The sequence below is a fragment of the Cupressus sempervirens genome, chromosome 2 (genome assembly GCF_028749045.1).
Source record: "Cupressus sempervirens isolate cs-2001-9-10 chromosome 2, ASM2874904v1, whole genome shotgun sequence".
NCBI classification, from domain to species: Eukaryota; Viridiplantae; Streptophyta; class Pinopsida; order Cupressales; family Cupressaceae; genus Cupressus; species Cupressus sempervirens.
In genome coordinates, this window is record NC_143119.1 from 555,051,438 (window position 1) to 555,074,911 (window position 23,474).

At 48.0% G+C, this 23,474-nt stretch overlaps 2 non-coding genes and 1 pseudogene across 2 annotated transcripts; all 3 read right to left on the reverse strand.

Moving 5' to 3' along the window:
* Positions 1-1,590: 1,590 nt before the first annotated feature.
* On the reverse strand, positions 1,591-4,993 carry LOC149573691 (25S ribosomal RNA). The gene has a single exon (XR_016361017.1). It is a non-coding gene; the product is annotated as a 25S ribosomal RNA (ribosomal RNA).
* Positions 4,994-5,217: 224 nt separating this feature from the next.
* LOC149573692 (5.8S ribosomal RNA) lies at positions 5,218-5,371 on the reverse strand. Its single transcript, XR_016361082.1, has one exon. It is a non-coding gene; the product is annotated as a 5.8S ribosomal RNA (ribosomal RNA).
* Positions 5,372-6,078: 707 nt separating this feature from the next.
* Positions 6,079-7,837, reverse strand: LOC149573693 (18S ribosomal RNA; annotated as a pseudogene).
* Between the last annotated feature and the right edge of the window lie 15,637 nt (positions 7,838-23,474).

The window sequence follows — 23,474 nt, forward strand, 5'->3', positions numbered from 1 at the left end:
GTCGGGGCATCCGACTCTATCTGAGTTCAAAACTTTGGGACTTGACAAAAAAAAGAAAAAAGAAAAAGTTACCTAGTTTTGGATCACGTAAGTGACTCGGGCCACTCAGAATCAAGGCGAGTGCGGTTACTTGAGTCGAGCAAAAAAAAAAAATGGAGGCGATTAAGGCTCGAGGCAATTCGAGTCGCGGTAGCTGAGTCGATTCAAAAACTTTGGCCGTTAGCCAAAAAAAGAGTTAATCGCTTTTGGATCACGTACATGACTTGGGGTGCATGGAATCAAGTCAAGCACGGTGACATGAGTGGTTCGAAAAAATTACAAGCGATTAAGGCTCGAGGCGATTTGAGTCGGGGTTGCTGACACGATTCGGGTTGAAATCTTTGGGTGTTAACCAAAGAAGGAAGAAGTTAACCCCTTTTGGATCATGTACATGACTCAAGGCACCAAGTCAAGCATGGTGACATGAGTCCTACGAAAAAATTGGAGGCGGTTAAGGCTCGAGGCGATACGAGTCGGGGTTGCCGACACAATTTGGGTTGAAAACTTTGGGCATTAACCCAAAAAAAGAGTTGACCGCCTTTGGATCACGCACATGACTCAGTGCACTTAGATTCATGTCGAGCATGAAGACATGAGTCGTGCAAAAAAATTGGAGGCAGTTAAGGCTCGACGCGATTCGATTCAGGGTTCAGGTAGTTGGGGCGATTCGTGTCGGGGTTGCCGACACGGTTCGAGTTCAAAACTTTGGGCATTAACCCCAAAAAGAAAAAAGTTGACCTCTTTTGGACCACGTACATGACTCGGGGCACTTAGAATCAATTCGAGCACGGTGACATGGGTTGTGCAAAAAATTCAGAGGCAATTCGAGTTGGGGTAGCCAACTCGATTTGAGTTCAACACTTTGGGCGTCAACCAAAAAAATAAGTTGATCAATTTTGGATCACGTACATGAGTTGTCTGCCCTCGCGAAAATTACAAAACCCAGGGACCCGCCTAGAATTTGCAGTCGAAAGATTTTTCTGCCCCCACGAAAATTTACAAACCCCACCCGCTCAAAATTTGGACTTGGAAGATTTTTCCGCCCTCGCAAAATTTACAAACCCCACCCGCTCAGAATTTGGCACTCGGAAATTACGAAACCCCGCTTGCCTGGAATTTGGACTTGGAAGATTTTTCTGCCCTCACAGAAATTGCAAACCCAACCCACATGGAAATTGCACTTGGAAGACTTTTTCACACTTGCAAAAATCACAAAACCCCACTCGCGGGGAATTCGACACTTGGGAGATTTTTCTGCCCTTCCGAAAATATCAAACCCCACCAGCTCAGAATTTGGGACTCGGGAGATTTTTTTCCCCCTCATGGAAATTTTACAAAACCTCACTCACCCAAAATTTGGGACTCGGGAGATTTTTCTGCCCTGGCAGAAATTTCTACAAAACCCCTCCCTCCCGCCAGGAATTTGGCACTCGGGAGATTTTTTTGCCCTGGCGGAAATTGCAAACGCCACCCGCCAGGAATTTGGCACCTGGGAGATTTTTATGCCCTCACAAAAATTTCAAACCCCACCTGCCAAGAATTTGGCACTTGGGAGATTTTTTTGCCCTCGTGGAAATTTTCACAAAATCGTGGCAGCAAGGCCACTCTGCCACTTACAATACCCCGTCGCTTATTTAAGTCGTCTGCAAAAGATTCTTCTCACTGACCACTTGAAATTAATATCCAAGGTTGCTCCAACGGGCTAGTGTGCCGATCGGAGATGGCCAATGACACGGGCCCCTGGGAGTGCAAGAGCACCCCTACTGCGGGTCGCGATGCAGTCAGAGAGAGATATGCGCTGCATCTAGCATGGATTCTGACTTAGAGGCGTTCAGTCATAATCTGACACACAGTAGCTTCGCACCACTGGCTTTTCAACCAACCGCGATGACCAAATGTGTGAATCAACGGTTTCTCTCATACTAAGTTGAATTACTATTGCAGCGCAGATCATCAGTAGGGTAAAACTAACCTGTCTCACGATGGTCTAAACCCAGCTCACGTTCCCTATTGGTGGGTGAACAATCCAACACTTGGTGAATTTTGCTTCACAATGATAGGAAGAGCCGACATCGAAGGATCAAAAAGCAACGTCGCTATGAACGCTTGGCTGCCACAAGCCAGTTATCCCTATGGTAACTTTTCTGACACCTCTAGCTTCAAATTCTGAAAGTCTAAAGGAACGATAGGCCACGCTTTCACAGTTTGTATTCGTACTGAAAATCAAAATCAAATGAGCTTTTATGCTTTTATTCCACACAAGATTTCTATTCTCATTGAGCTCATCTTAGGACACCTACGTTATATTTTAACAGATGTGCTGCCCCAGCCAAACTCCCCACCTGACAATGTCTTCTGCCTAGATCGGCATGCCTAGATGCACCTTAAGGCCAAAAATAGGGGCATTGCCCCATCTCCACCTCACAGAATAAGTAAAATAACGTTAAAAGTAGTGGTATTTCACTTGCGCCCTAAAGCTCCCACTTATTCTATACCTCTCAAGTCATTTCACAAAGTCGAACTAGAGTCAAGCTCAACAAGGTCTTCTTTCCCCGATGATTCTACCAAGCCTGTTCCCTTGGCTGTGGTTTCGCTAGATAGTAGATAGGGACAGTGGGAATCTTGTTAATCCATTCATGCGCGTTACTAATTAGATGATGAGGCATTTGGCTACCTTAAGAGAGTCATAGTTACTCCTGTCGTTTACCCACGCTTGGTTGAATTTCTTGACTTTGACATTCAGAGCACTGGGCAGAAATCACATTGCGTCAGCATCCGCAAGGACCATCGCAATGCTTTGTTTTAATTAAATAGTCAGATTCCCCTTGTCTGTACCAGTTCTGAGTCAACTGTTCCCCGCCTAGGGAAAGCCCTCCAAAGGGGGTGTCCTGTGTCCGTCGCCCGATCGGTACGTGACGGCCTGCCCTTACCATGGGAGCAGCTCAGGCAGGCCGCCAATAGCCCATGAGTTTGGGGCGCAGACCCCTAGGCCCAGCCCTCAGAGCCAATCCTTTTCCCAAAGTTACAGATCCATTTTGCCGACTTCCCTTCCCTACATTGTTCTATTGACAAGAGGCTATTCACCTTGGAGACCTGATGCAGTTATGAGTATGATCAAGCATGAACGGTACTTAGTCCTCTAGATTTTCAAGTGCTACCGAAGGTGCACCAAACACCGTGGGACGTTCGGTGCTCTTCCAGCCGCTGGACCCTATCTCTGGTTGAACCGATTTCAGGGTGGGCAGGTTGTTAAAAAGAAAAGACAACTCTTCCCGGGGCCTCCGCCAACTTCTCCAGATTTCCTAACATTGCCGTCCACCGCCACATCCTAATTCGGGAATATTAACCCGATTCCCTTTCGATGATCACACAAAGTGCACCCTTGAAACAGGGTTTCCCCATCTCTTAGGATTGACTAACCCATGTCCAAGTGCTGTTCACATGGAACATTTCCCCACTTCAGTCTTAAAAGTTCTCATTTGAATATTTGCTACTACCACCAAGATCTGCACTGGGGGCCAGTCCACCCAGGCTCACGCCCAAGGTTTCGCAACAACCCCTGCGTCCTCCTACTCATCGGAGCCTGGCACTTGCCCCGACGGCCGAGTATAGGTTGCACGCTTCAGTGCCATCCATTTTTGCGGCTAGTTGATTCGGTAGGTGAGTTGTTACACACTCCTTAGCGGATTTCAACTTCCATGACCACCATCCTACTGTCTTAATCAACCAACACCCTTTGTGGGATCTGGGTTAGCGTGCAATTTGGCACCGTAACTTGACTTTTGGTTCATCCCACATCGCTAGTTCTGCTTACCAAAAATGGCCCACTTGGAGCTCGCGATTCTGTGGCACAGCTCAACAGAGAAGCCACGCCTACTTACCTATTTAAAGTTTGAGAATAGGTCAAGGGGTTACGCCCCTGATGCCTCTAATCATTTTCTTTACCCGATAAAACTCACACGTGAGCTCCAGCTATCTTGAGGGAAACTTCGGAGGAAACCAGCTACTAGATAGTTTGATTAGTCTTTCACCCCTATACTCAAGTTAGACGAATGATTTGCATGTCAGTATCGCTACGGGCCTCCACCAGAGTTTCCTCTGGCTTTGCCCTACTCAGGCATAGTTCACCATCTTTCGGGTCCCAACAGGTGTGCTCGCACTCGAACCCTTCACAGAAGATCAGGGTCAGTCAGCGGTGCACCCTCCGAGAGGGGATCTCGCCAGTCAGCTTCCTTGCGCCTCGCGAGTTTTCCCAACCCGCCAACTCGCATACATGTTAGACTCCTTGGTCTATGTTTCAAGACAGGTCAGATGGAAAGCTCACTGGCCAGCGCCACGAGCGCATAGGTGCTCGAGAGCCCACCATAAAGGTGCATGCTTCACTCCTCGACTGCCGCAATGGAAGTATTTGTGCGACCAAGAAGGTCGTGCTTGTGCCACTGTGACAGCCCGCGTTGGTACGTCCCCCGAACCGAGTGGCGGATTGGCTCACACCATTCTGCATCCGATTGGGGTACATCGCTGGCCTCCATCCGCTTCCCTCTCGGAAATTTCAAGAACTCTTTAATTCTCTTTTCAAAGTCCTTTTCATCTTTCCCTCATGGTACTTGTTCATTATCGGTCTCTTGCCCGTATTTAGCCTTGGACGAAATTTACCACCCGATTAGGGCTGCATTCCCAAACAACCCATCTCGCTGACAGCACCTCGTGGTCCGATAGGGTTTGGGCCCGACGGGGCTCTCACCCTCTCTGGCGCCCCCTTCTAGGGGACTTGGGCCTGGTCTGTCATTGAGGATGCTTCTACAGATTAAAATTTGACAGCCACGACTGTCAATTTTCATGCTGGACTCTTCCCAGTTCGCTCGCCGTTACTAGGGGAATCCTGGTAAGTTTCTTTTCCTTTGCTTATTGATATGCTTAAATTTAGTGGGTACTCATGCTTGACTTGGGGACACGGTAGAGATGCAACAATGCCCGCACTATGGTGGGCCGCTGAGCCTAGAATAAAGTTCCTCGCAAGGAATCGTTCGATTGGCGCAAACCAACGCCGGCCTTTGCAAGCCACCACTCGTCGCGATGGATCGATAGACCTCGTGCTCATTTCAAATGACTGTGTGCCACTTGCAGATGCAGACGGCCATCTCCGCTCCTCGCTGGGGTGGGCAAAATTTTGTAGTGTGACGCCCAAGCAGACGTGCCCTTGGCCGAGGCCTCGGGCACAACTTGCGTTCAAAGACTTGATGATTCATGGGATTCTGCAATTCACACTAAGTATCGCATTTTGCTACATTCTTCATCATGGCGAGAGCCAAGATATCCATTGCCGAGAGTCATGATTTTGTTTTTCTTTTGTCTTTCGGCGACCCAAGCGCACAAGGCTCTGGCTCGCGCTTCGTTCTTTGGATTTCTAAGGTGCACGATGCACCCGTGTGTTGGGTGGTTGACACATCTCGAACCCTGAGCACCCAATGGGTGTGATGAGGAATGCTGTGGTGTGTCCCCACCCCATCATGTCACAAAGGTGGGAGGTGACGCATGGGAGAGCCATGTCAGTGGATGGGGCCCCTGCCCCGCAAATCATGCGAGTGCACCCATCTTAAACATAGAACGCTCCAAGTGATAACTCAACACACCTGGGCAAGGTAACAGGGGGTTGCAGTAGTCTCGACTTGCCATCATCAAAATGACGGATCCCTGGCACAGTGCTGCGCATGCAATCGGACCATGAAATCTCAGCGGGGGACGAGGCTCGGACCCCCTCTGAACTGCAACCAAGCAGAGACCTCTTGCTCTGACGCGGACGTCATTTGAAGGCACCGATCCTAATCCAGATGGCATCTGAGGCTCTTCTTCACCCCACAGGGAATCTACGCTTTTGATCATAGGCATTTGATGTGACCCTTGACCTCGATGGTGCTAGACCCATAGCTTTGCCGTCCAGCACATCGCTGCAGGGCCGAGTGTCCGCATGTCATCGAGATTTTGGGGGCGGGGAGGAGGCCAGCTCCATCCCCTACATGATTTAGGGTCTCGAACCAACAATGATCCTACTGCAGGTTCACCTATGGTAACTTTGTTATGACTTCTCCTTCCTCTAAATGATAAGGTTCAATGAACTTCTCGCGATGTCACCGACAGGAACCGCCGTCGTCGCCGTGATCCGAACAGTTCACCGGATCATTCAAATGGTAGGAGCAACGGGCGGTGTGTACAAAGGGTAGGGACATAGTCAATGCGAGTTGATGACACGTGCTTACTAGGAATTCCTCGTTGAAGATCAATAATTGCAATGGCCTATCCCCATCACGATGCAATTTGGCAAGATTTCCCAAACCTTTCGGGCCAGGGAGAGAAACTCGTTGGTTGCATCAGTGTAGCGCACATGCGGCCCTGAACATCTAAGGGCATCACAAACCTGTTATTGCCTCAAACTTCCATGGCCTAGCAGGCTGAGGTCTCGTTCATTAACAGAATTAACCAGACAAATCGCTCCACCAACTAAGAACGGCCATGCACCACCACCCATAGAATCAAGAAAGAGCTCTCAATCTGTCAATCCTTACTATGTCTTGACCTGGTAAGTTTCCCCATGTTGAGTCAAATTAAGCCATAGGGTCCACTCTTGGTGGTGCCCTTCCGTCAATTCCTTTAAGTTTCAGCCTTGCGACAATACTCCCCTCGGAACCCAAACACTTTAATTTCTCAGAAGGTGCTGGTAGAGTCCTTAGAGCAACATCCGTCGATCCCTGGTCGGCATCATTTATGGTTGAGACTAGGACAGTATCTAATCATCTTCGAGCCCCCAACTTTCATTCTTGATTAATGAAAACATCCTTGGTAAATGCTTTCGCAGTGGTTCATCTTCCATAAATCCAAGAATTTCACCTCTGACAATGAAATATGAATTCCCTCCACAGTCCCTATTAATCATTACTCCGGTCGCAAAGGCCAACAAAATAGGACTAGACTCCTATTGCGTTATTCCATGCTAATGTATTCAGAGCGTAGGCTTGCTTTGAGCACTCTAGTTTTTTCAAAGTAACGGCGCCGGAACCGTGACCCAACCAATTAAGGCTAGGAACATGCCACCGATAGAAGGGACGTGAGGCCCAGTGCACACCCAAAAGGCGGACCAACCGTGACGACCCAAGGTCCAACTAGAAGCTTTTTAACTACAACAACTTAAATATACGCTATTGGAGCTAGAATTACCATGGCTGTTGGCACCAGACTTGCCCTCAAATGATCCTCATTAAGGGATTTAGATTGTACTCATTCCAATTACCAGACTCGATGAGCCCAATATTGTTATTTATTGTCACTACCTCCCCGTGTCAGGATTGGGTAATTTGCATGCCTACTGCCTTCCTTGGATGTGGTAGTCATTTCTCAGGCTCCCTCTCCAGAATCGAACCCTAATTCTCCGTCACCTGTCACCACCATGGTAGGCCTCTATCCTACCATTGAAAGTTGATAGGGCAGAAATTTGAATGAAGCATCACCAGCACAAAGGCCGTGCGATCCGTCGAGTTATCATGAATCACCAGAATAGTGGGCGAGCCTGTGCCAGCCTTTTATCTAATAAATGCATCCCTTCCGAGAGTCAGGATTTGGTGCATGTATTAGCTCTAGAATTACTATGGTTATCCGAGTAGCAAAGTACCATCAAAGAAACTATAACTGATTTAATGAGCCATCCGCAGTTTCACAGTCTGAAATAGTTCATACTTAGACATGCAAGACTCGCAATGCTCAAAGATTTCACACAAGCGAAAAGTGTCCCATCGTCGACCGGAGATGGCCGAACAGGGAGCCTCGATTCATAGGCACTTGGGAAGAACATCCCGTATGGAACCCTTTACCCTCGAACTCGCTGTCGCCACTACTCAAAAAGAAGCCTTGAGTCTGTACGAGATGCACCGCACACGTAGCCACCTCAATTGTAAGTCCACCCAGAGACATCCATTTCCCAGGCATATGCCTCCTACACACCTATTGAGGTGCACCCGCACAGACAAAATCCTTCTTGATCACAACAAACATTTTCCCACGACGAAGAGCTAGTTGCCGAAGTGCCAACGGAGACCGCCGTGCTGAAGGGTGAAGGGTCGTGCGAGTCGAAAACATGGCTGGTTATGCGATTGGTGGGGGCATCACTGTGCATGCGACCACCTCAATTATAAGGCCACTCAAGGGCATCGTGTATAACACCCCCTCCGCACATTTATAGGTGATGAGAGCCCACCCGCATACATGGACATGTCTAACCTCTGGAAAATTTCTCCTTTCCCAGCACAGCCTCGCTAACCATTCCCCATGACACGTGATCTCCCAGCGCAAGTACAAAAAAGTTCCTACGGGTGAACACTCACACTGGCGTTGTCGAACAAGCACCATGAGGGAACCCACCCGTGAGCACCCACATCTCGAGAAAAAGCATTTGTGCGATTTCTTCCCCTAGACAGACACGTTGGGCCTTCACGTGTCAGAGCATTGTAAAGACGAGCACTCTGGTTCGCAGGAGCCTGAGAAGAACATCTCGTACGAAACCCGTACCCCAAAAATGATCGAATCACAAATGCTCACAGCAGAGTCGTAATGCAAAGATGTACACCACACACGCGACCGAGTAAGGACACTCAGAGACATCCATTTCCCAGGTATATGCCCCTTACACGCTTTTTGGTGCACCCCATACAAACGGCCATACTTCGACAAGCCCTCCCAGAATTTTGCATCTAAAGAGAGATGAAACGCCTTGGGCTTTTTGTCCATAGAATGAAAAAACCGAACACTCTCTTTAGGGGGGAGCTGAAGAAGAGTATCTATCATAGAACCCATGAGGCGCAGCCATTCAGATCGCACAGGGCAGGACAGGGCATGGAGAGTTTCCGCATCCAAACAAAAATTATCGGTAATACTCTACGCTTCTACTGGCCTGAACCACAAAGGCTGTCATGATAGTGCCATGCACTTCTATAGGATGAGACAGTGAAGAGGCGAGCACGCACTAAGAACGCACTAGCGAATAAATTATGCGGCAACCAAACCTTTCACCGGCCCCCCTCTCAATCCCAAGGCTCTACCAATCAGCAAAAACTTAGGGTGGAGAGTGGACCCTTGATGAAATTAGGGATGCCAATCAATGCACCCATGCAACCATCTCTTTCCTTCTTGTAATTCGGGCAGGATAAAAATGTAATGATAGAACGTGCCAATGAGACGGAGCCCTTGGCTAAAAGATACAACTCCATGCATACTCAACAACAAGCGCATCTTAGAATCGAACACCAAATTTTTAGTGTGTTGCAAGCCATGCAGACACCTACATATAGGGTATATCCAACAAAACAAAGTGACAAGTACTTCCCACTAGCTCCGCCATTGTGATTACTGAATGGGATATACTCACCGCCACAGATTAATGACCATCATTACCATCTCGGAATAGATACAAGCACATCGAGCTTCATCCGATCAACTGGATGAATTTCACCTTGAAGGGGCCCAATCCAAAAGTTTTGGAGGTCACCTCCTGGAACTCTCAAGAAGAAGGCCCATCTTACATGCAAACTCTGCTACTGTACAAACACAGATTGCAATTAAAGAGAAATCGCAAGGCCGTCACAATGGCCCGAGGCTAATGCTCCGACTAAGTCAATTTTCTCTTGCAATCACCATGCCGCCGTTCACAGAGAGATCTCCCCATTCCCTTGTGATGCGACGCACAATCCAAGTGCTAGACACGAGCTCGCCCTTGAAAGGGCCGCTTTCCAAGGCACCCCCCGATGACACATTGGAACGACAACCACTATCGAACTATTCCCAATGTTGTGCTAGTCGAGTTGGCACAGAGGTGACCTTGGGGAGCTCCCGCGTAGCAATCAGGATGTGCTCTCGTACCCATCTCTCACAAAGACCAATGTTAGCTATGTACAAATTTGGAATCCAAGGCCTCTCATCCATTAATATCATTGGGGCACTGGGTCTATATACAAAGTCCACGGAGAGGTTTCGAGAAGAGAAGCCCCCCCTGCTCGCTCGCACAAACATCCCAAATTCTAGACACAAGCTCCTGCCCTTAGCATCACTCTCCAGATCACCGCAATGACACATTGGAACGACAACCGCTATCGAACAGCTCCCAAAATTGTGGCAATGGAGTGAGAGAGAAGAGCAGCTTTGGGGAGAGGCACATAGCAAATGGGCTGCTCCTTAATTCCGCTCTTATATACAGATTCGATGTTGCTGATTTCGTTTGGAATCCAGGGTGCATTTGTCCTTGCCCACACGAGCAATGGCTCTTTTGATTGAATGGCCACGAGGAGCTTCCGATAACAAAGGCTCCCTTGTCACTCGTGATGCGCAGCCCAACTGTTAGACGACAGCTCGCCCTTCATATCGCTGCCCAGGCAACCACCACAATGACACCATTGGAATGACAATCGCTGCTGAACCATTCCAAAAATTTTGTGCCAAAGAAGTTGTTGCGAAGAGAATGACTCTGGGGAGAGAGCACTCGCATAGTAAAATCAGGATGGCTTCACGGCCCTTCTAATAGAAACGATGCTGGTGCCAATATTCGAAATCCGAATAACGTGTCTTTCTCGAACACCAGCACCGATTCTATTGGGGAGGGTCGCCGAGAGATTTTGTTATCAAAGCCTCCCATTGTAGCCCTGGTAGGCACACAAAATTTTTTGCTAGAGCGCCAAGCACCCACCTCATGGCTAGAGACAAGGGCTTGCCATTAGATCAACTTCAAAATTGCAGAACAGACGTGCTATAGAATGGCAACCGCTGCCAAGTCTCTTCCGTAATTGCGTCGGTCAAGTGATCGAAGAAGGTGATCTAAGAGAGGGTCCAAGCGTAGGCATTCATTGGGGGATTCATGCCAATGGCATAAATTTATGCAATACCCAAGCAACACCAGACGGAGGTGCTAGACGAGGGCTCTCATTTTAGATCAAGTTTTAAAATCACCAAGAAGACGCGGTGAGGGCTGGCAAATGCTGCCAAACCCTTTTCAAAAATTGAGCTGGCTGAGTGACAAGAAAAAATGATCTAAAGGAGAGTCCAGGAATAGCACCCTCGAGGGTGGGCTTCATGCCCCTCTAATTGAGTCAACATTGGCGTCCACCATTTCAAAATCCGACATATCCATCCACCCTGACAGCGGCGTTGAATCAATGAGGGGGCCACAGGAGAGGCTCGCGACAACCACCTCTCCCATTGTAGCTGCAATAGGCACGCAAAAAATCTTGCTAGAGCACCAAAGCACCCACCCTCATGGCTATAGACAAGGGCTCGCCATTAGATCAACTTTGAAATCACAGAACAGACGTGGTGTAGAATGGCAACCACTGCTAAGTCTCTTCCGTAATTGCATCAGTTGAGTGATCGAAGAAGGTGATCTAAGAGAGGGTCCAAGCATAGGCATTCATTGGGGGATTCGCACCGATCGCATAAATTTATGCAACACCCGAGCAACACTGGACGGAGGTGCTAGACAAGGGCTCCCATTTTAGATCAAGTTTTAAAATCACCAAGTAGACGCGGTGAGGGTTGGCACCCGCTGCCAAACCTTTTTCCAAAATTTCGCCAGCTGAGTGACAAGAAGACATGATCTAAAGGAGAGTCTAGGTATAGCACCCATGAATGTGGGCTTCATGCTCCTCTAATTGATTCAACGTCAGCGTCCACCGTTTTAAAATCTGACATATCCATCTGCCCTGACAGTGGTGTTGAATCAATGAGGGGGGCACGAGAGAGGCTTGCGGCAACCACCTCTCCCATTGTAGCCATGATAGGGATGCAAAATTTTTTTCTAGAGTGCCAAGCACCCACCTCATGGCTATAGACAAGGGCTCGCCATTAGATCAACTTTGAAATCGTAGAACAGACGCGGTGTAGAATGGCAACCGTTGCCAAGTCTCTTCCGTAATTGCGTCGGTCGAGTGATCAAAGAAGGTGATCTAAGAGAGGGTCCAAGCATAGGCCTTCATTGGGGGATTCGCACCGATGGCATAAATTTATGCAATACCCGAGCAACACCGGACGGAGGTGCTAGATGAGGGCTCCCATTTTAGAGGGGCATGAGAGAGGCTCGCGACAACCACCTCTTCTATATAAGCTATTAGTGAGAGGCTCGCTCTCCATTAGAAATTCACGAACACATTGACAACTACCTTAAAAATCCAAATCCTTGAAAATTCTGACCAAATAGCCATTCACGACCCAATTTTTTATGAGGTCGGCAAAGGAGCAAAAGATTGACATCGGTTAGGAGATGCGAGTTCATGGAGCCAAGGGACTGAAATGGTCATCGAGCTCATCTGATCAACTGGATGAATTTCACCTTGAAGGGGGCCCAATCCAAAAGTTTCAGAGGTCATCTCTTGGAACTCTCAAGAACAAGGCCCATATTACATGCAAACTCTACTACTGCACAAACATAGGTTGCAATTAAAGAGAAATTGCGAGGCCGTCACAATGGCCCAAGGCCAATGCTCCGACTAAGTCAATTTTTTCTTGCAATCACCATGCCACCATTCACAAAGAGATCTCCCCATTCACTTGTGATGCAACGCACAATCCAAGTGCTAGATGTGAGCTCACCCTTGAAAGAAAGACCACTTTCCAAGACATCCCTCGATGACACATTGGAATGACAACCGCTGTCGAACCATTCCCAATGTTGTGCTGATCGAGTTGGCACAGAGGCAACCTTAGGGAGCTCCCGCATAGCAATCGGGATGTGCTTTCGTGCCCAGCTCTCACAAAAACCAATGTTAGCTGTGAACAAATTTGGAATCCGAGGGCTCGCATCCATCGATATCGTCGCCACTGGGTCTATATACAAAGGCTACGGAGAGGTTCTGATAAGAGAAGCTCCACTGCTCGCTCGCACAAACATCCCAAATTCTAGACACAAGCTCCCACCCTTAGAGCATCGCTCTCCAGATCACTGCAATGACACATTGGAATGACAACCGCTGTTGAACAACTCCCGAAATTGTGGCAATGGAGTGAGAAAGAAGAGCAACTTTGGGGAGCCGTGCATAGAAAATGAGCTGCTGCTGCTTCATTTCGCTCTTATATAGATCCGACGTCATTGATTTTGTTTGGAATCTGAGCCTGCATTCATCCTTGCTCACACATGAAATGGCTCTTCTAATCAAATGGCCACAGGGAGCTTCCAATAACATAGGCTCCCTTATCACTCGTGATGCGCAGCCCAACTACTAGACGACGGCTCGCCCTTCAGATCGCTGTCCAAGAAACCACCACAACGGCACCATTGGAATAACAACCGCTATCGAACCATTCTAAAAATTTTGTGCCAAAGAAGTTGTTGCGTAGAGAATGACTTTGGGGAGAGAGCCCTCGCATAGCAAAATCGGGATGGCTTCACGACCCTCCCAATAGAAACGATGCTGGTGCCACTATTCCAAATTTGAATAACGTGTCTTTCTCGAACACCAGCACCGATTCTACTGGGGAGGGTCGCCGAGAGCTTTTGTTATCAAAGCCTCCCATTGTAGCCATGATAGGCATGCAAAAAATATTTCCTAGAGCACCGAGCACCCACCTCATGGCTAGAGACAAGGGCTCGCCATTAGATCAACTTCGAAATCGCAGAACAAACGTGCTATAGAATGGCAACCACTGCCAAGTCTCTTCCTTAATTGCGTCGGTCGAGTGATCAAAGAAGGTGATCTAAGAGAGGGTCCAAGGGTAGGCATTCATTGGGGGATTCACGCCAATAGCAAAAATTCATGCAATACCCGAGCAACACAAGATGGAGGTGCTAGACGAGGGCTCCCATTTTAGATCAAGTTCTAAAATCACCAAGTAGAATGACTCAGGTACCCATTTTACGAACTTTAATTGTCGACTTGGTGGGCCGACCTGGCAAGGTGACTTGATGAACAAACTTAAAGAGCCGACTTGGTGAGAGTACTTGGTGGGCTGACCTAGCAAGGTGACTTGATGAACTAACTTAAAGAGTCAACTTGGTGAGAGAACTTGGTGGGTCAAACTGGCGAGGTGACTTGATGAACGATATCAAAGAGTCAACTTGGTGAGAGAACTTGGTGGGCCAAGCTGGCGGGGTGAATTGATGAACAAACCTAATGAGTCAACTTTGTGAGAGTACTTGGTGGGCTGACCTGGTGGGGTGACTTGATGACCAAACTTAAAGGGTCGACTTGGTGAGAGTACTTGGTGGGCTGACCTGGCGGAGTGACCTGATGAACGAACTTAGAGAGTCAACTTTGTGAGAGTACTTGGTGGGGTGACTTGATGAACAAACCTAAAGAGTCAACTTGGTGAGAGTACTTGGTGGGCCGACCTGACGGGGTGACTTGATGTGCCAACTTAAAGAGTTAACTTGGTGAGAGTACTTGGTGGGGTGTCCTGGCGGGGTGACTTGATGAACAAACTTAAAGAGTCGACCTTGCGGGCTGACTTGGTAGAGTGACTTCATGAACGAACTTAAAGAGTCCACTTGGTGGGCCGACCTGGTGGGGTGACTTGATGATCGAACTTAATGAGTCAACTTGGTGAGAGTAATTTGTGGGCTGACTTGGCGGGGTGACTTGATGAATGAACTTAAAGAGTCGACTTGGTGGGGTGACTTGATGAACGCACTTGAAGGGTCAACTTTTTGGGGTGACTCTATGAACAGACCTAAAGAGTTGACTTGGTGAGAGTACTTGGCGGGGCGACTTGATGAACAGACTTAAAGAGTCGACTTGGTGAGAGTACTTGGTGGGGTGACTTGATGAGCACACTTGAAGAATCGACTTGGTTAGAGTAATTGGTGGGGTGACTTGATGAATGGACTCAAAGATTCGACTTGCTGAGAGTACTTGGTGGCTCGACTTGATGAGCAGACTTAAAGAGTCCACTTGGTGAGAGTACTTGGTAGGGTGAACTGATGAACGAACTTAAAGAATCAACTTGGTGGGAGTACTTGGTTGGCCGAACTAGTGGGGTGACTTGATGAACGGACATAAAGAGTTGACTTGGTGGGAGTACTTGGTTGGCTGAACTGGTACTTGTTCTAGTGACTTGATGAATGGACTTAAAGAGTCGACTTGGTGGGATCACTTGATGAAAGGACTTAAAGAGTTGACTTGGTGAGAGTACTTGGTGGGGTGACTTGATGAAAGAACTTAAAGAGTCAACTTGGTGGGGTGACTTGGTGAATGGACCTAAAGAGTTAACTGAGTGAGAGCACTTGGTGGGGTGACCTGATGAACGGACTCAAAGAGTTGAATTGGTGAGAGTACTTGGTGGCTCGACTTGATGAGCAGACTCAAAGAGTCCACTTGGTGAGAGTACTTGGCGGGGTGAACTGATGAATAGACTTAAAGAGTCGACTTGGTGGGGTGACTTGATGAAGGGACATAAAGAGTCGACTTGGTGAGAGTACTTGTTCTGGTGACTTGATGAATGGAATTAAACAGTCGACCTGGTGGGGTGACTTGATGAAAGGACTTAAAGAGTCGACTTGGTGAGAGTACTTGGTGGGGTGACTTGATGAATGCACTTGAACAATCGACTTGGTTAGAGTACTTGGTGGGGTGACTTGATGAACGCACTCAAAGAGTCGAGTTGGTGAGAGTACTTGGTGGCTTGACTTGATGAGCAGACTTAAACAGTCAACTTGGTGAGAGTACTTGGCGGGGTGAACTGATGAATGGACTTAAAGAGTCAACTTGCTGGGAGTACTTGGTGGGCTGACCTAGTGGGGTGACTTGATGAACGGACTTAAAGAGTCAACTTGGTTAGAGTACTTGTTCTAGTGACTTGATGAACGGACTTGAAGAGTCGACTTGGTGGGGTGACTTGATGAAAGGACTTAAAGAGTCGACTTGGTGAGAGTACTTGGTGGGGCGACTTGATGAACGGACTTAATGGGTCGACTTGGCGGGGTGACTTGATCAACACACTTGAATGGTCGAGTTGGTGGTGTGACTTGATGAACGAACCTAAAGAGTTCACCGGATGAGAGTACTTGGTGGGGTGACTTGATGAATAGAGTTAAAGAGTTGACTTGGTGAGAGTACTTGGTCGGGTAACTTGATGAACACACTTGAAGAATCAACTTGGTTAGAGTACTTGGTGGGGTGACTTGATGAACGAACTTAAAGAGTCGACTTGGTGGGCCAACCTGGTAGGGTGACTTGATGAACAAACTTAGAGAGTTGACTTAGTGAGAGTACTTGGTGACTTGGTGGGCTGACCTGGCTGGTTGAATTGATGAACGAACTTAAAGAGTCCACTTGGTGGGCTGACCTGACAGGGTGACTTGATGAATGAACCTAAAGAGTCGACTTGGTGAGAGTACTTGGTGGGCAGACATAGCGGGTTGATTTGATGAACAAACTTAAAGAGTCAACTTGGTGAGATTACTTGGTGGGGTGACTTGATGAACGAACCTAAAGAGTCGACTTGGTGGGCCGACCTGGCAGGGTGACTTGATGAACGAACTTAAAGAGTCAACTTGGTGGGCCGACCTGGCAGGGTGACTTGATGAACAAACTTAAAGAGTTGACTTGGTGAGAGTACTCGGTGGGCTGACCTAGTCACATGAGTTGATGAACAAACTTAAAGAGTCGACTTGGTGGGCCGACTTGGTCGAGTGACTTGATGAATGAACTTAAAGAGTCGACTTGGTGGGCTGACCTGGCAGGGTGACTTGGTGAGAGTACTTGGTGGGCTGACCTGGCAAGGTGACTCGATGAACGAACTTAGAGTGTCGACTTTGCGAGAGTACTTGGTGGGTTGAACTGGCGGGGTGACTTGATGAATGAACTTAAAGAGTCGACTTGGTGAGAGAACTTGGTGGGCCAAGCTGGTGGGGTGAATTGATGAACGAACCTAAAGAGTCGAATTTGTGAGGGTACTTGGTGGGCCGACCTGGCTGGGTGACTTGATGATCGAACTTAAAGGGTCGACTTGGTGAGAGTACATGGTGGGCCGACCTAGCTGAGTGACTTGATGAACAAACTTAGAGAGTCAACATTGTGAGAGTACTTGGCGGGGTGAATTGATGAAAAAACCAAAAGAGTCGACCCGGTGAGAGTACTTGGTGGGCCAACCTGGTGAGAGTACTTGGTGGGCCAACCTGGCGGGGTGACTTGATGAGAAAACTTGAAGAGTCGACTTAGTGAGAGTACTTGGTGGGCTGACCTGGCGGGGTGACTTGATGAACGAACTTAAAGAGTCAACCTTGTGGGCCGACTTGGCAGAGTGACTTCATGAACGAACTTAAAGAGTCCACTTGGTGGGCCGACCTGGCAGGGTGACTTGATGAATGAACTTAAAGAGTCGACTTGGTGAGAGTAATTTGTGGGCTAACCTGGCGGGGTGACTTGATGAATTAACTTAAAGAGTCCACTTGGTGGGGTGACTTGACGAACGCACTTGAAGGGTCAACTTGGTGGGGTGATTCTATGAATGGACCTAAAGAGTTGACTTGGTGAGAGCACTTGGTTGGGTGACTTGATGAACAGAATCAAAGAGTCGACTTGGTGAGAGTACTTGGTGGGGTGACTTGATGAGCGCACTTGAAGAATTGACTTGGTTAGAGTACTTGGTGGGGTGACTTGATGAACGGACTCAAAGAGTCGACTTGCTAAGAGTACTTGGTGGCTCGACTTGATGAGCAAACTTAAAGAGTCCACTTGGTGAGAGTACTTGGTTGGGTGAACTGACGAACTAGTGGGGTGACTTGATGAACGGACATAAAGAGTCAACTTGGTGAGAGTACTTGTACTTGTTCTGGTGACTTGATGAACAGACTTAAAGAGTCGACTTGGTGGGGTGACTTGATGAAAGGACTTAAAGAGTTGACTTGGTGAGAGTACTTGGTCAGGTGACTTGATGAACGCACTTGAAGAATTGACTTGGTTAGAGTACTTGGTGGGGCGACTTGATGAAAAAACTTAAAGAGTCGACTTGGTGGGCCGACCTGGCAGGGTGACTTGCCGACCTGGCTGGGTGGCTTGATGAATGAACTTATAGAGTCCACTTGGTGGGCTGACCTGGCGGGGTGACTTGATGAATGAACCTAAAGAGTCAACTTAGTGAGAGTACTTGGTGGGCAGACATAGCGAGGTGATTTGATGAGTGAACTTAAAGAGTCAACTTGGTGAGAGTACTTGGTGGGGTGACTTGATGAACAAACCTAAAGAGTCGACTTGGTGGGCCGACCTGGCAGGGTGACTTGATGAACGAACCTAAAGATTCGACTTGATGGGCCGTACTGGTAGGGTGACTTGATGAACGAACTTAAAGAGTCAACTTGGTTGGCCGACCTGGTATGGTGACTTGATGAACAAACTTAAAGTGTCAACTTGGTGAGAGTACTTGGTGGGCCGACCTGGCGGGGTGACTTGATGAACAAACATAAAGAGTTGACTTGGTGAGAGTACTTGGTGGGCTGACCTAGTCACGTTACTTGATGAACGAACTTAATGAGTCGACTTGGTGACCCGACTTGGCCGAGTGACTTGATGAACAAACTTAAAGAGTCGACTTGGTGGGTCAAACTAGCGGGGTGACTTGGTGAGAGTACTTGGTGGGCTGACCCGACAGGGTGACTTGATGAACGAACTTAGAGAGTCAACTTTGTGAGAGTACTTGGTGGGTCAAAATGGCGTGGTGACTTGATGAACCAAATTAAAGATTCGACTTGGTGAGAGAACTTGGTGGGCCGAGCTGGCGGCGTGAATTGATGAACGAACCTAAAGATTCGACTTTGTGAGAGTACTTGGTGGGCTGACCTGGCGGGGTGACTTGATGACCGAACTTAAAGGGTCGACTTGGTGAGAGTACTTGGCGGGCCCACCTGGCGGAGAAACTTGATGAATGAACTTAAAGAGTCAACTTGGTGAGAGTACTTGGTGGGGTGACTTGATGAACAAACCTGAAGAGTCAACTTGGTGAGAGTACTCGGTGGGCCGACTTGGTGAGCAAACTTAAAGAGTTGACTTGGTGAGAGTACTTGGTGGGCTGACCTGGTAGGGTGACTTGATGAACGAACTTAAAGAGTCGACTTGGTGGGCCGACTTGGCAGAGTGACTTCGTGAACAAACTTAAAGAGTCCACTTGGTGGGCTGACCTGGTGGGGTGACTTGATGAACGAATTAAAGAGTCAACTTGGTGGGGTGACTTGATGAATGCACTTGAAGGGTCAACTTTGTGGGGTGACTCTATGAATGGACCTAAAGAGTTGACTTGGTGAGAGCACTTGGTGGGGTGACTTGATGAACAGACTCAAAAAGTTGACTTGGTGAGAGTACTTGGTGGCTCGACTTGATGAGCGCACTTGAAGAATTGACTTGGTCAGAGTACTTGGTGGGGTGACTTGATGAATGAACTCAAAGAGTCAACTTTCTGAGAGTACTTGGTGGCTCGACTTGATGAGGAGACTTAAAGAGTCCACTTGGTGAGAGTACTTGGTGGGTTGAACTGATGAACGGACTTAAAGAATCAACTTGGTGGGAGTACTTGTTTGGCCAAACTAGAGGGGTGAATTGATGAACGGACATAAAGAGTCAACTTTGTCAGAGTACTTGTACTAGTTCAGGTGACTTGATGAACGGACTTAAAGAGTCAACTTGGTGGGGTGACTTGATGAAAGGACTTAAAGAGTCGACTTGGTGGGGTGACTTGATGAAAGGACTTAAAGAGTCGACTTGGTGAGAGTACTTGGTGGGGCAACTTGATGAACGGACTTAAAGGGTCGACTTGGTTAGAGTACTTGTTCTGGTGACTTGATGAACGGACTCGAAGAGTTGACTTGTTGGGGTGACTTAAGGGAAGGACTTAAAGAGTCAACTTGGTGAGAGTACTTGGTGGGGCGACTTGATGAACGGACTTAAAGGGTCGACTTGGTTAGAGTACTTGTTCTGGTGACTTGATGAACAGACTTGAAGAGTCGACTTGGTGGGGTGACTTGATGAAAGGACTTAAAGAGTCAACTTGGTGAGAGTACTTGGTGGGGCGACTTGATGAAAGGACTTAAAGGGTTGACTTGGTGGGGTGACTTGATGAACGGACCTAAAGAGTTGACTTGGTGAGAGTACTTGGCGAGGTGAACTGATGAACAGACTTAAAGAGTCAACTTTGTGGGCCGACCTGGTGGGGTGACTTGATGAACAGACTTATAGAGTCAACTTGGTGAGAGTACTTGTTCTGGTGACTTTATGAATGGACTTAAAGAGTCAGCTTGGTGGGGTGACTTGATGAAAGGACTTAAAGAGTCAACTTGGTGGGGTGAGCTTATGAATGAACTTAAAGGGTTGACTTTGTGGGGTGACTTGATGAACGGACCTAAATAGTTGACTTGGTGAGAGAACTTGGCAAGGTGAACTGATGAACGGACTTAAAGAGTCGACTTGGTGGGCTGACCTGGTGGGTGACTTGATGAACGAACTTATAGAGTTGACTTGGTGAGAGTAGTTGTTCTGGTGACTTGATGAACGGACTTGAAGAGTCTGCTTGGTGGGTTGACTTGATGAAAGGACTTAAAGAGTCGACTTGGTGGGGTGACATGATGAATGAACTTAAAGGATCGACTTTGCGGGGTGACTCGATGAACAGACCTAAAGAGTTGACTTGGTGAGAGTACTCGGTGGGGTGACCTGATGAACAGACTTATAGAGTCGACTTGGTGAGAGTACTTGGTGGGCCGACCTGGTTGGGTGACTTCGTGAACTGACTTAAAGAGTCGACTTGGTGGGGTGACTTGATGAACGGACTTCAAGGGTCGACTTGGCAAGGTGACTTGATGAACGGTCCTAAAGAGTTGACTTGGTGAGAGTACTTGGTGTGGTGACTTGATGAACAGACTTAAAGAGTCTAATTGGTGAGAGTACTTGGTGGTGTGACTTGATGAACATAGTTAAAGAGTTGACTTGGTGAGAGTACTTGGTCGGGTGACTTGATGAACGCAGTTGAAGAATCGACTTGGTTAGAGTACTTGGTGGGGTGACTTGATGAACGAACTTAAAGATTCAACATGGTGGGCCGACCTTTCGGGGTGACTTGATGAACGAACTTAGAGTGTCGACTTGGTGAGAGTACTTGGTGACTTGGTGGGCCGACCTAGTCGGGTGACTTGATGAACAAAATTAAAGAGTCGACTTGGTCAGAGTACTCGGTGGGCTGACCTGGTCATGTGACTTGATGAATGAACTTAAAGAGTTTACTTGGTGGGTCAAACTAGCGAAGTGACTTGGTGAGAGTACTTGGTGGGCTAACTTGGCAGGGTGACTTGATGAACGAACTTAGAGAGTCAACTTTGTGAGAGTACTTGATGGGTCAAACTGGCGGGGTGACTTGATGAACGAACTTAAAGACTCGAGCTGGTGAGAGAACTTGGTGGGTCGAGCTGGCGGGGTGAATTGATGAACGAACCTAAACAGTCAACTTTGTGAGAGTACTTGGTGGGCCGACCTGGCTGGGTGACTTGATGATCGAACTTAAAGGGTCGACTTGGTGAGAGTACTTGGTGGGCCGAACTGGTGGAGCGATTTGATGAACGAACTTAGAGAGTCAACTTTGTGAGAGTACTTGGTGGGGTGACTTGATGAACAAACCTAAAGAGTTGACCTCGTGAGAGTACTTGGTGGGCCAACCTGGCAGGGTGACTTGATGGGAAAACTTAAAGAGTCAACTTGGTGAGAGTACTTGGTGGGGTGACCTGGCGGGGTGACTTGATGAACGAACTTAAAGAGTCAACCTTGTGGGCTGACTTGGCAGAGTGACTTCATGAATGAACTTAAAGAGTCCACTTGGTGGGCTGACCTGGCAGGGTGACTTGATGAACGAACTTAAAGAGTCGACTTGGTGAGAGTAATTTGTGGGCTGACCTGGCGGGGTAACTTGATGAATGAACTTAAAGAGTCGACTTGGTGGGGTGACTTGATGAACACACTTGAAGGGTCGACTTGGTGGGGTGACTCTATGAATGGACCTAAAGAGTTGACTTGGTGAGAGTACTTGGTGGGGTGACTTGATGAAAGGACTTAAAGAGTTGACTTGGTGAGAGTACTTGGTGGGGCGACTTGATGAATGCACTTGCAGAATCGACTTGGTTAGAGTACTTGGTGGGGTGACTTGATGAACGAACTCAAAATGTCGACTTGGTGAGAGTACCTGGTGGCTCAACTTGATGAGCAGACTTAAAGAGTCAACTTTGTGAGAGTGGGCCTAACGGGGTGAGGTGGTGAGTTGGCCTAATGGGTTGAGTTGGTGGGGCGACTTGGCGAGTGGAATTAGAGAGCCAATGTGGTGAGGTGACTCGATGAGTTGGTTTGTTGAGATGACATGGTGAGCTGACTTGGCGAGTCGACCTAGTGAGGGAACTTAAAGAGTCGACTTGGCAATGTACTCGAGTCGACTTGGTGAGGCGACTTGGCGAGCAGGCTCAAAGAGTCAACATGGTGAGGCGACTCATGGTGAGGAGCTATCCTTGAGGTGACTTGGTGGGCCTACTTGATTAGTCGACTTGGTGAGCTAACCTGACAAGCTAACATGGTTAGCAGGCTTAAAGAGGCAATGACTTGGTGGGGTAACTCGGCAAGCCAACTAATCGAGATGAAATGGTGAGTCAACTTGGTGAGCTGACTTGGTGAGCGCACTTAAAGAGTCAACTTTGTGAGGTGACTCGGGGAGTTAGCTTGCTGATGCGACTTGGGCGGGCCGACCTCGCGAGCGAACTTAAAGAGGTGACTTGGGCGGGCTGACCTGGTGAGCAAACTTAAAGAGTTGACTTAGCAACGTACCTTAACAACCGACTTGGTGAGCTGACTTGGTGAGTGGGATTAGAGAAGCAACTAGGTGGGGCAACTTGGCGAGCACACTTGCTGGGGCAAGGTGGTAAAATGACTAGGTGATTCGACTTGGTGAGCTGACATAGGGAGCTAACTTGGTGAGAAAACTTAAGGGGTCGACTTGGTGAGGCAACCTGAATAGGCGACTCAGTGAGCTGACTTGGGGAGCCGACATGGTGAGCGGTCTTAAAGAAGAGGTGACCTGGTGAGGCGATACGGTAAGTCATCTTGGTGAGCCAGCTTGACGAGCTGTGAGCGAACTTAAAGAGTCAATTCTTGATTTGGCAAAGACCACATGGTCAGATGACTTGGTGAGCCGACCTAGCTAGCAAAATTGGCAAGCAAACTTATAGAATTGACTTGCTGTCCCCAGCTAGGATCGCACGCCTGGGTCGACCCAACTTGGGTCACCCGACTCTGTCGCCCCAGCCTCGGGCGACCTGACTAGGTCACTAGAGTGGGTTGACTAGGGAAAAAAAAAAAATCATGGGAGGCCCTGTATAGCAAAAAGCGCTAAATTTTGGGCATTACAAAAAAAAAAAAAAAAACAAGTTACCCACTTTTGGATCACGCACAAGTTTC